Here is an 11,295-nt window from a genome sequence, read left to right on the forward strand (position 1 = left end):
GTGCTTGACACACTGGATGAATGTATGGATTGTGATAAGAGATGTAAGAGCCTCCAGTAAAAGCATTTAATAAAAAAAAGAAAAGATTACCACTTCAGAATCCCGAAAGGGCAGTTTTATTCTAACCTATAAGGTTGCTATGAGTCAGAATCAATTTGATGACAGTGGGTTTGGTTTTGGCTTATTGTACTATTTATTATAAGAATAATAACTTTGAGTATATAAACCTGTCACACACCTTTCCTGTGGTATTCCCTCGATTTGTTTACACAGCTGCCTCTTAGTTCACGTACAAGTTCTGAATGAGCATAGTCAAGTGTTCTGGAATTCCCGTTCTTCTCAAAGTTACCCAAAATTTTTATGATCCACTCAGTCAAATGCCTTGACATAGTCAATAAAACACAAATAAATATAAAAATAACTTTTTTACATTGATTGATCTTGTAAGATAATCCTGTGATTATAAAGAAAAAACAAAAATATATGAGAAATATTTTATAAAAAAGGGGCACAAACCAATAAGAAAAAGATATGGGAAAAAATGTATGTGAGACAAAGCTCCTTGATGGTATCTAAGATAAATTACATACAAAATATATCAACTATGCTACTGACTTTGTAGAAATACTGTGGGATCTGGAAACACAATTATTTATATATGAAAATACAATGATTTCCATATCGCTAAAATTGCAAGTAGAGAAATTAGTAGGGCATAGAGTTGTTATAAATTAGAATCAACTCCATGGCAGGGGGTTTGTTATTCCAGCTTTGATTGCTGGTGATTTACAAATGCTTATCCCAGATCTTTGAGTGGAGTGGACCGAACTGCATGCGTTTGGTTTGCTTTCTCTCAGGCCTCATCTTAGAACTTCATGTAGAGAAGGAGGAAAGAGTACCAGCATTACAATTCCAGGTATAGCAGTTTAGTGAGAACTAAAGTTACATTTTCTCCTTTAATAATAACTCTATTGGGCAGATATTATTTCTATTTTCTATAATAGATAAAAGACTCAGAAAGGCTCTATAGCTTGCTCAAGGTCTCTTAGTAGGTAAGAGGTAGAGGGCAGTAATAAGTTATGTCTAAAGACAAAGCCTCTCCCAGTTTCCTTTTTCTATATGCCCTGATAGTCCCTGAATAGTCAGGAGGCATTAAAGACTCCTGAATCACCTCGGCGAGGTGTTTCTACTACTTGAAACCAAAAGCTCTTTAATTTCCTCGAGCGGGCAGGGAATCTCTGCTTAAGACAATGGCCTATCTTCAGCAGCTACTAAGTCAGAGACAGGAGCAAGGCCTCTGTGCTGCAGTCAGTTTTGTGAAAGAGACACTCCTCTGCTATAAAATTAGTTCCAACAGCAAAGCTTAAGGTTACACACACACACACACACACACACACACACACACACACACACACACACACGATGCTGAAGTCCTAAGCCAAAATAAAGGTCCAAAGACAGCAGACTCCTTTTTATTAAAAACTTGTTACTTTTTCATTGTTAACTAAGAACATTGGAAATTGCAGGAAACAGTGGCAAAACATTTTAATCTACCTCGAAATTACAGGAGCACCTCACCAAATGTGAGGCTGTAATTGATTCATCTCACACACTCACCAGTAATGTAGATGAATCTTAAACGGCAGTCTCACAGATACCATCGATTGTTATGCTAGGTATGCCCCTCCCAAGAAACCTAAGGAAGGCTATTTATAACAAGTGCAATGCTTCTTGCTCTTTGGAGACCTTGCTTACAGATAGCAGCTGAAAGGAAGAGAGGTTAAAGGACCAACCAGGGACAAAAGAAAGTGCATTTATAATTAAAAATGGATTAAAAACCAGAAGACAAAACATACTTTCTGCATCCATGCATATCTAGGCACTTGCTTAGAATACTTTTCACACTGATTTGAAATGCTGGGCCTTGATGAGTCAGAAGTGACTTGATGGCAGTGCTCTCGCTCTCTCTCTGTACATGCTTGCTATAGTAGAAAGAACACCAGAGTCAAGAGATCTGGGTTCTAGAAGTTTTTACTCAAAACCATTTGCCTACTTTTAAGAACATTATCATTTCCATGTAGCCCTGGTGGTGTAATGGGCTACGTGTTGGGCTGCTAACCTTGAGGTCAGTTGTTTGAAACCACCAGGATGCTTCTTGGGAGAAAGATGAGGCTTTCTTTTCCCGTAGAGTTACAGACTCCAAAGCCCAAAGGAACAGTTCTACCCTGTCCTATAAGGTCACTCTAAGAGGGAATCAACTTTATGGTAGTGATTTGAGTTACAGTCCCCAAAAGGTACACCAGTGGTACACTGAGTTAAGCATTGGACTGCTAACGCAAAGTCTGTGGTTTAAATTCATCAGTCCCTGTACAAGAGAAAGATGACACTGTCTGTTCTGGTAAAGATTTACAGTCTGGGAAACCCTGGAGGACAGTTCTGTTCTGTTCTGCAGGGTTGCCATGAGTCAGTCGACTCTACAGCAGTGGGTATATTGTCCCAGAGTCAGTGGTTTGGAATCCCTCACACAGAACACCGGTTCTACTCTAGGGATTCTTGCAGCTGTGGATGTTAGAGTATATGCATGGGCAAATACTTGGTATGTCAGAGAACGCTCAACTCTCAAAATACTTGTCTTACTCAGTGATTGATGGATGAGATGAAGGTCAGTAAAAAAATACGATAAAATCATAGAAACCTTTATTACACAAAAATAACCAAATATACAGTTATTTTTGTTACAAATCCTTCACCTAGGTCTATACACTGCTAAAAGCAGTGTTTCTAGCTCTCTCTCCTGAAGAATTCTGTGCTTTTTTATTTAGACCACATCAAAATGACACTTTTGGTATACTATCGAGGGACTCAAATCATGTTGCTTTGAAATGTACTTTTAGCTTTGGGAACAAAAAGAACTTGGAAGAGGCAAGATTAGGGCGATAGGGTGGATGGGGTAAGGTTTCCTAATGAAATTCTCACAGGACAGCCCTTGTTACCCTCAGAATGAGCAGGTGCACTGTCCTGATGGGGAAAAGTTCTTTAGCACAACTTCCTAACTTTTTCCTCACCACTGCAGTTTTCAATAAAAAAATTTTCATAATAAGCTTCCATGATAATTCTGTGTTCTTTGAGAAACATCAATTAAGAGGACCTGTTGGACTTCTGTTCAAAAACTGCTATCACTTTCTGAGTTTTCTGAATGTAACTGGTCCCCCAATTTAAGTGGCCCTCCCAAACTGTTTTGATTGGATATTTTTGGGGAAGGCCCTTTGATGAGACGAAGATAAGGGTATTACTGAAAGAACTTGTCTGTAGACATCCACAAGTTACAGAGATATGTTCAAACATTTTATTTGGAATAAACCTGTGCGTATATGAATGGGATCCCTAATAGGAATACTTTGAGATTTAATGTCAGAGGTGCATCTAACAGAAACCAAAATGGTCTATGAAGGTTTGCTCATTAAAACGGAAACCTCTTTTCTAAAGATGACATTCTAAAATTCAATAAGAATGAGCTTCTTATTCTCTCTCTTTCCCCCTGACCTCTCACCCTGGGGAAAATACCCTTTTCATCAATAAGAGCATTATAGGTTGCATTGGTGTATAACAATTCAGTTTATAGTGATTCACACTTAGAATATTTATTAGGGCACACTGACAGTCTGTGAACAAATATAACAATAAGTTCTATTATAAAATATACAAGCAAGACACTAGGCAGACACTAGGCAGAGTAAGAGTACTAAACCTAGGTAGGACATGGAGGTGGTGACTTCTGAACAGTTTTCATAAATAAGAGTCGTTGGAGGTCTGATCATAAAAGAACACTTAGTAGTTAGCTGGGCAAAAAGTAGGCTAAAGTTTTTCCAAGCAAAAGATATGACAGACAAAGCTTTGGCGGTAAATAAGAGCAAGAGGTTAAGAGACAGAATGACAGGCTTAGGAAAAAGAAATCGCTGATGAGAAAGAGGTAAGAGAACAAAACAAAAAATCAAAGAAATTAGATAATATGGCTTGTCCTGGAGATAGATATTATGGGAAAGATTACTGAAGAATTGTTTGCAGGGAGTGCTAACAACAACTTACCATCAAATCGGAGATGGGATTAGGAAGATGGTAAGTGAAACAGGGAGACAATAGCAATAATCCAGGAAGTTAGCAATAAGGACCTAAAATTATATAACAGCAATGAGGATGATGAGGAAGGGATATATTCGAGAGATAAGAAATAAGTATTACAGAGGTGAAAAACCAAAGTTTAGTATTGGCTATTTAAAAATTGGTAGTAAGAGGTATGTCCACTACTCATCTTGTCAGTTTACTCTACTATAGTAGCTTGCTTGTTACTGGGATGTCGGAAGCTATGGCACTAGTAATATCAGCAGAGATCCCTTGGGATGTTCAGGTTCATTGCAGCTTCCAGACGGAGAGAAACTAAGTAAAAAGGAAGTCTACTTCTGAAAAATTAGCCTCTGAAAACTTTATTAACAGTGAAACATGGTCTGGTAATGGTGCCACATGATGAAACCTTCAGGTTTGAAGAAGAGCTGTTTCCGAAAAGTAGAGTCACCTTTAATGATGTGGATAGAGCAAAGCATTCAGGACTTTATTTGCTGATGGCACGCACTTAAGAAGCAGCAGTTGAAAACAACACTCAGAGTGTGGGATGTACAAAGTACAAATCTAGGGAAATTCAAACTTGTCTAGGAAATGGAATGCAAAAAGATGGATAGTGTAGGTATTAGTGAACTGAAATGGACTGGTGCTGGCCATTTTGAATGGTCAAAGGATATGGCTTAATATGCTGGCATAAGCATGACATCACACTTGGCACAGAAGAAGGGCAGTGAAAAAGAAGAAAACCCTTAACAAGATGGATTGGTACAAAGGCAGCAATGATGGGCTTGAAGACAACAAACATTGTGAGGACGTTGCAAGACTGGGCAGTGTTTTGTTCCATTGTGCATTGTCAACCACAACAATGCTGGTATAACAAGTTCAAGAGGAATGGAATCACCTTCATCATCAAAAAGAACGTTTTAGGTATATCTTGAAGTACAATGCTATCTGTGATAGGATAATATTGATACTATTACAAGGAAGACCCGTTAATGCCATTATCATTCAAATTACTCATCAACAACTAGAGGCAGTGATGAATAAAGTAAAGATTTCCATCAAATTCTTCAGTCTGAAATTGATCTAACATGTAATCAAGATTTATTGGTCATTGGAATGAAAAAGTTAGAGGGATCAGTAGTTGGAAAATATGACCTTGGGTACAGAAAAAATGCTGCAGGCTACAAGATAGAATTTTGCCAGATCAAAGGCTTCCTCACTGTCAGTATCTTTTTCAACAACAATAAACAGTGACTGTACATGTTGATCTCACCAGATACAGTACACAGATCTCTATATCTGTGGAAAGAGGCAACAGAAAATATTATCAAGATCAATCAGAGCAAGGCTAGGGATCAACTGTGGAAGAGACCATCAATTGCTTATATACAAGTTCTGAGTGAAGCTGAAGAAAATGAGAACATGTCAGAAGAGTCAAAATGTGACCCCGAATATCTCCCACCTGAGTTTAAGAGATCATCTTAAGACAGGTTTGGCACATAGAACATTAATGACCAAAGACCATATGAATTACAAGAAATTGTCATATGAAGACTGAAAAGGGTCATTAAAGGGACTGGAAGGAAAAGAAAAAAACCAAAGTGGATGTCAGAAGAGACGCCTAAACTTACTCTAGAGTGTAGAGAAGCCACACTCTAAAAGAGCTAAAGAGGAAATTGTGAGATTATAAAGAGACTTTTCCCCAGCTTTGTGTCCCCCAAAGACATGCTGAACATTAGAGGCTTTTTGCCAGCATATGGTGGGAGGTCAGATGCTTAGAGACATCCTCCTTGAAGGCAGTCAGTTGCCAGATTACTGTCTGGTCCCACCACAAGAGGGGCCCACTCCCTGCTGTTAAGGACAATGGGCTACTCCCTAAAGACTTGCAATCATTAGCTTGGTTCCTAGGTGGGGTTCACACCTTACTGATAATGGTTTCTATGGAGATCCAGAGACCAGATCAAACCTGCTCAGTGACATCCAAAGTTAGGCCGCCATCATGAATCTAGGGTCTGCCCATCTTGTTTCATGTATACTCTTATTCCCTCCTCTTCCAATAGCGTATGAACCCCTAGATCACTGCCCTCCCATTAATGTATTACCTATAGCACAACCCTTTCCTGTGACATATGTCTTCACCTGTAATTAGGGGCTTGCACGTCCTGAGAATATATAAGCCTTAGTTAGCAATAAATCTCTCTTTCTCCACATGGTAGCATACCATGAAATGCATCTGACTTCATTATTTCAATCTCTCTTCTATTTCTCATTTGGTCTATGACTTTACTATAATCTTTACTTATTATCGCTGTACAATTGCGCCTACCAGACCTGTGATGATGGCTCCCCTGACAGGAAATTAAAAAGGTTTATTTGAGAAGATAAAATATTATAATGAAATGTACAAAATCCTGAAGTTGAAAATCAAAGGGGAAGAACAAGTTCAGAATTTTACAAGCTGAAAGAACTGGAGAAAAATCCAAGCTTAAGTTGTAATACTGAAGAATTCTAGGGGCAAAATAAGGAGCTCTGCTGGTACTGTCAGGTGAGCTGCCAACCACAGGATCAGTGGTTAAATCCACCAGCTATTTCTTGTGTAAAAGCTGAGGCCATTCTGCCCTTGTAAAGACTTACAATCTTGGAAATCCTATACAGGGTCATTATAGGTTGGAATTGACTTGATGGCAGTGGGATGAGCAAAATATTGAATGATTCAGGAAGATCAGAAGACTATGCAAAGGCATTTGTCTGTACGGATTATAACAAACTATGGGTAACATTGAGAAGAAGGTGAATTCTGGAACATTTTATTGTGATAATTTAAACCTGTACATTGACTAGGAGGCAATCATTTGGACAGAACAAGAGAATATGCCAGGAAAGATGTGCATCAAGGTTGTATTCATTCACCATACTTACTCAATCCATATGCTTGGCAGCTAATTGGAGAAACTTGCCAATATAAAGAAGAATGCAGCATCAGGATTGGAAGAAGGCTCAGTAACAACCTGTGATATGCAGATGACACAACCTTGCTTGCTGATAAATTGCAAAGACAACTGTGTTCAGTAAGGATTCTGCCTGGACACAAACAAAAGTCTTCACAACTGAACCAACAAACTACTTAATGATAAAGATCGAAATTGCCAAGGATTTCATTTTAGTTGGATCCACAAAATGGCCATGAAAGTGGTAGTCAAGAAATCAAATGATGTATTGCGTTGAGCAATTGTCCTGGAAAAGACTTCTTTAGATATTACAAATAAGTATGTTCCTAATTGGACACTTTAGACCTAATTTCGATCCCACCCTTCATGACCCCGATTGAGTGATGTAGACAACTGAGACTTTAGATTCTGTCCTTTCATGCACACCAGCATCTTCTTTTTTTTCCTTTGAGATGAACTTGTTTGTCACTAAAGACTCCCAGTCCATTTCAATGATATCTTTCCTCCTCCTTTTTATTAAAGCCTTTCAAACCACTATTTGGGTTTTGGGGATAAGGACTCTGGAGGGATTTATTTGTTTGTAAAGAAACATACGTTTGTATTACACAGCCTGAGAAATGAAATCAACAACAATATCCTATTAAATTCTGCCTTTTTTGGTACCTGTCTCCCAATCCCTCCCTCCCCCGTTTCTGCTCCAACCTCTGTCCCTGGCCTCCTCGTAGTCATGTTTTGTCTTTTGATGTTTGAACCACGTTTATTCTTCTTTGTTTTCCCTTATAAGACTGGTGATATTAAATATTTATCTTTGTAAGACTGACTGAGTTTGCTAAGCCTAATGTTCTCTAGTTTTGTCTATGTCTTGCAGTGTTTAAGAACTGTTTTTCTTAATGCATAGAATTCCATAGTATGAATATACTACAGATTGTTTAGCCATTCTTCTGTAGTTGGGGTTTTTGGTTATTTCCATGTTTTTGTTATTATGGAAACTGCTGCAGTAAGTATACATTAACATAAGTCTGTTTGTGTTCTATTCTTAATTTCTTTAAGGTATATACACCCAGTAGAGAGATTGCTGGATCGTATGTTTCCTGTATTGGCATTTGTTTGAGGAAGTGCCATACTGATTTCCATAATGGTTGTACAATTCTACAGTTCTACCAGCAATGTAAAAGCATTCCTATCTTGGTACATGCTCTCCGGCATTTTTGATTTTCTGTTTTATTGCAGTTTGCCAAAGGTGTTAGTGCAGGACGTTATCTCATTGTTGCTTTATTTTACATTTCTCTTATTGTGAATGAACTCGAACATTTTTACATATTTGTTGATCACCTGTACACTGTCGTTGGTAGGTGCACCACATTCTTCATAGGCCACACCAGAAGGATTCGATGTAGAAACCCCATTCAGCAAACTGGGTTTTACTTTAAACTCACTTGTAGCAGATAGGAGGAATGGACACACTCCCTTACATTTAAGGCTGAAACGCTGTAGGTAAGAAGCAGATGGCCGCTATTCCAAGGTTACAGATTTGGTGGTGGTTGGACTTTTTGGTTCGGATCTCTTGCTTGCAAGGTGCTCAACGAATGGTGGCCCAGGACTACCATATAGTTAGTATTTTAATGCTTTCTTAGCTTTGTTATGACATGTGTTAATCTGGAAGGCATAGTTTTGCCTTTGTGAATGAGTTTTATTGGAAGTTTTGCTAACAATGAGTACGAGACAGAAGAAAATGTTCTGAACTCGATTGTGGTGAAAATTGTATGACTCCTCTTAAATATGACTGAACTATCAAATAGTATGATCTATTAAATTATAGATCATATGATATATTATAGATCTATGATATATTGATTATATGCCATTAACCTATTTTAAAAAAGAGAAAAAGAGGAACTGATAAAAGGACATCTTTGTTGAAGTGCAATACAAAAAAGTTACAAATAAATACAGAAAATAAAGATCACAGAGCAAGGATGCCACTTTGAGGACTAAGGTGCACCTGACCCCAGTCGTGGCATTTTCAATTGCTTGACATGCATGTGAAATCTGTACATTGTATAAGGAAGACCTGAGAAGAACTGATGCATTTGAATTATAATATTGGTGAAGGATACTGAATATACCATATACTTTCAGACAATGCACAAATGTCTTGGATTTAGTTCAGCTGGAATGTTCTTTAAAAGTAAGGCTGGTGAGACTCTGTATCATGAACTTTGCACATGCAATCAGGAAGGACCAGTTCCTGGAAGAACATCATTCTTGGTTGAGGGTCAGAGCAAAAGAGGAAGGAAGACCTTCAATGAGATGGATTGATACAATGGCTTACAATGATAGTGAAGGCTGCACAGAACCAGGCAGTGTTTATACTATTGTTATGTGAGGTCTCTATGAGTCAGAATGACTTGATGGCATCTGACAACAACAACAACAACTACAACATGCTTTTATATATAGTGATGTTTTTAAAACACCAAACTAAAGTGCCTTATAAGTCTAATTAAAATGATCTTTTGTATTAAAAAATAAGCTTGATCTGATTCAAAAGTTGAATCAAACCTTATTTTTTATTTTTCAGCATCATGGCTAGAATTATGTGACAAAGAAATTACCCATGCAAGAAGAATTTGTTGATTTATAAGTGACAACTGATTTAATTTACAAATGAAGGAGAAAAAAGCACCTGAAGGGAACAATGAATCTGTCTGACGGGATTTTTTTTGTCAAGAGGGAAAACAGAAAAGGCCATTTTTAATACTTCCTCTCTTTATTTTTCCCTTAAAAGGCCTGGGGTTTCTGCCTAAATGTGATCCAGCGTACAAAGTATGTTTTTTTTTTAATGCTGCGTACTAAGGGAACTCCCTTGAAATTACAGCAGTCAGGTATAGTTAATTTCCACAATAGGTAAAGCATTATTAAAAATTTCCAATTTAAGATTAGATTCATATTTTCTTAAACTATGTTAGTGTCAATACATAACAATAATTACCCAAATAATCTGCATTAAATAACAGAAGTACAACGGTTCCATTTAAATTTCTGGAATCATATAGACTAGTAATTTCCTATAATCTGTTTTCTTTCACTAGGAGTAAAATAACAGAAAAGGTTTAAACTTACTGATATATAGATCTAAAAGATGTAGGACAAGTGTGACAATATTTGTCTAAGAAGGGTAGGGACCAAAGAGATATAGGCTAGTATCTATTATTTCTATGCTTTAGATTTTAAAATTTTAATGCAATATAATTTTATACATTATCTACTTTAAAAAGTTGGTACTGGAAGAGCACTGTTATGGAAAAAAAGAAGAATGGAAGCCTTGAGACTTAATTCTATTTCCTCTTGGCTGTTCTATCCAAGCCTGAGTTTCCTAACAGATAAAGTAGGCTGCACAGGTGTTCTCCAGTTCGAATATTTTAAGATTCTATGAATGAATCAATCCTTCTCTGCTGTTTTTATAACAAGGGGAAACAAGTAAAAGTTACATGTTAATCAATGTAAAATAACTAAAAAAAAAAAAACACCTAGCACCAAAAATAACTTTTATGTTAAATTTTTAGAAATGAAAGTTCCTGGTTTTTAAAAACAGGAAATACTAGAAAAGAATACCTTTTCATTGCCTTTCTTAAGCCACTCTGAATGTATTGAGAGAAGAAAATGAGAAGACAGATCAAGCTGAAAAAGCGGTATTAGAAGACTGGTTGCATAATAATTTCAAGAGCAAATTAACTGAATTTTACATGTTTTTTCCACCACAGGAAAATATGATTATCAGATACATTAGATATTTCTCACTCTGACAAAAAAGGCATTTTAGACAGAGTCCTGGTTAATTATATTCCTCACCTAGAGCTCTCAGGCCTCTCTTTTGTTTAATCAATTGCCAATGAGCAGATTCCAACTTAGGCAGTCCTGTGTGCGTGAGAATAGAATTGTGATCCATGGGACTTTCAGTAACTGTTTTTTCTGAAGTAGATGACTAGGCCTTTCTTTTGAAGCACTGTGGGTAGACACAAACTGCCACCTGTCATTAGTGGTTCAATGACTTAACTGTTTGTACACCCACCCAGGGTTTACAGTATTGACATAGTGATGAGCAGCAGCAACACAGCTGACATAACCCCATTTCTTAGGAGCAGGGTTTATGGGTGCTTTGAGCCAATGACGGTTCAAGTGGTAGGATTCGTGCCTTCCATGCTAGAGACCTGCGTTTGGTTCCGAG

General features: G+C 37.4%; 1 protein-coding gene across 1 annotated transcript in view; it reads right to left on the reverse strand.

Moving 5' to 3' along the window:
• Window positions 1–11,295, reverse strand: part of GPHN (gephyrin) — a 292,262-nt gene that overhangs the window by 125,530 nt on the left and 155,437 nt on the right. The window lies entirely within an intron of this gene.

This window comes from Echinops telfairi, unplaced genomic scaffold (genome assembly GCF_000313985.2).
Source record: "Echinops telfairi isolate 266 unplaced genomic scaffold, ASM31398v2 ScPeMD7_18;HRSCAF=68, whole genome shotgun sequence".
Lineage (NCBI taxonomy): Eukaryota > Metazoa > Chordata > Mammalia > Afrosoricida > Tenrecidae > Echinops > Echinops telfairi.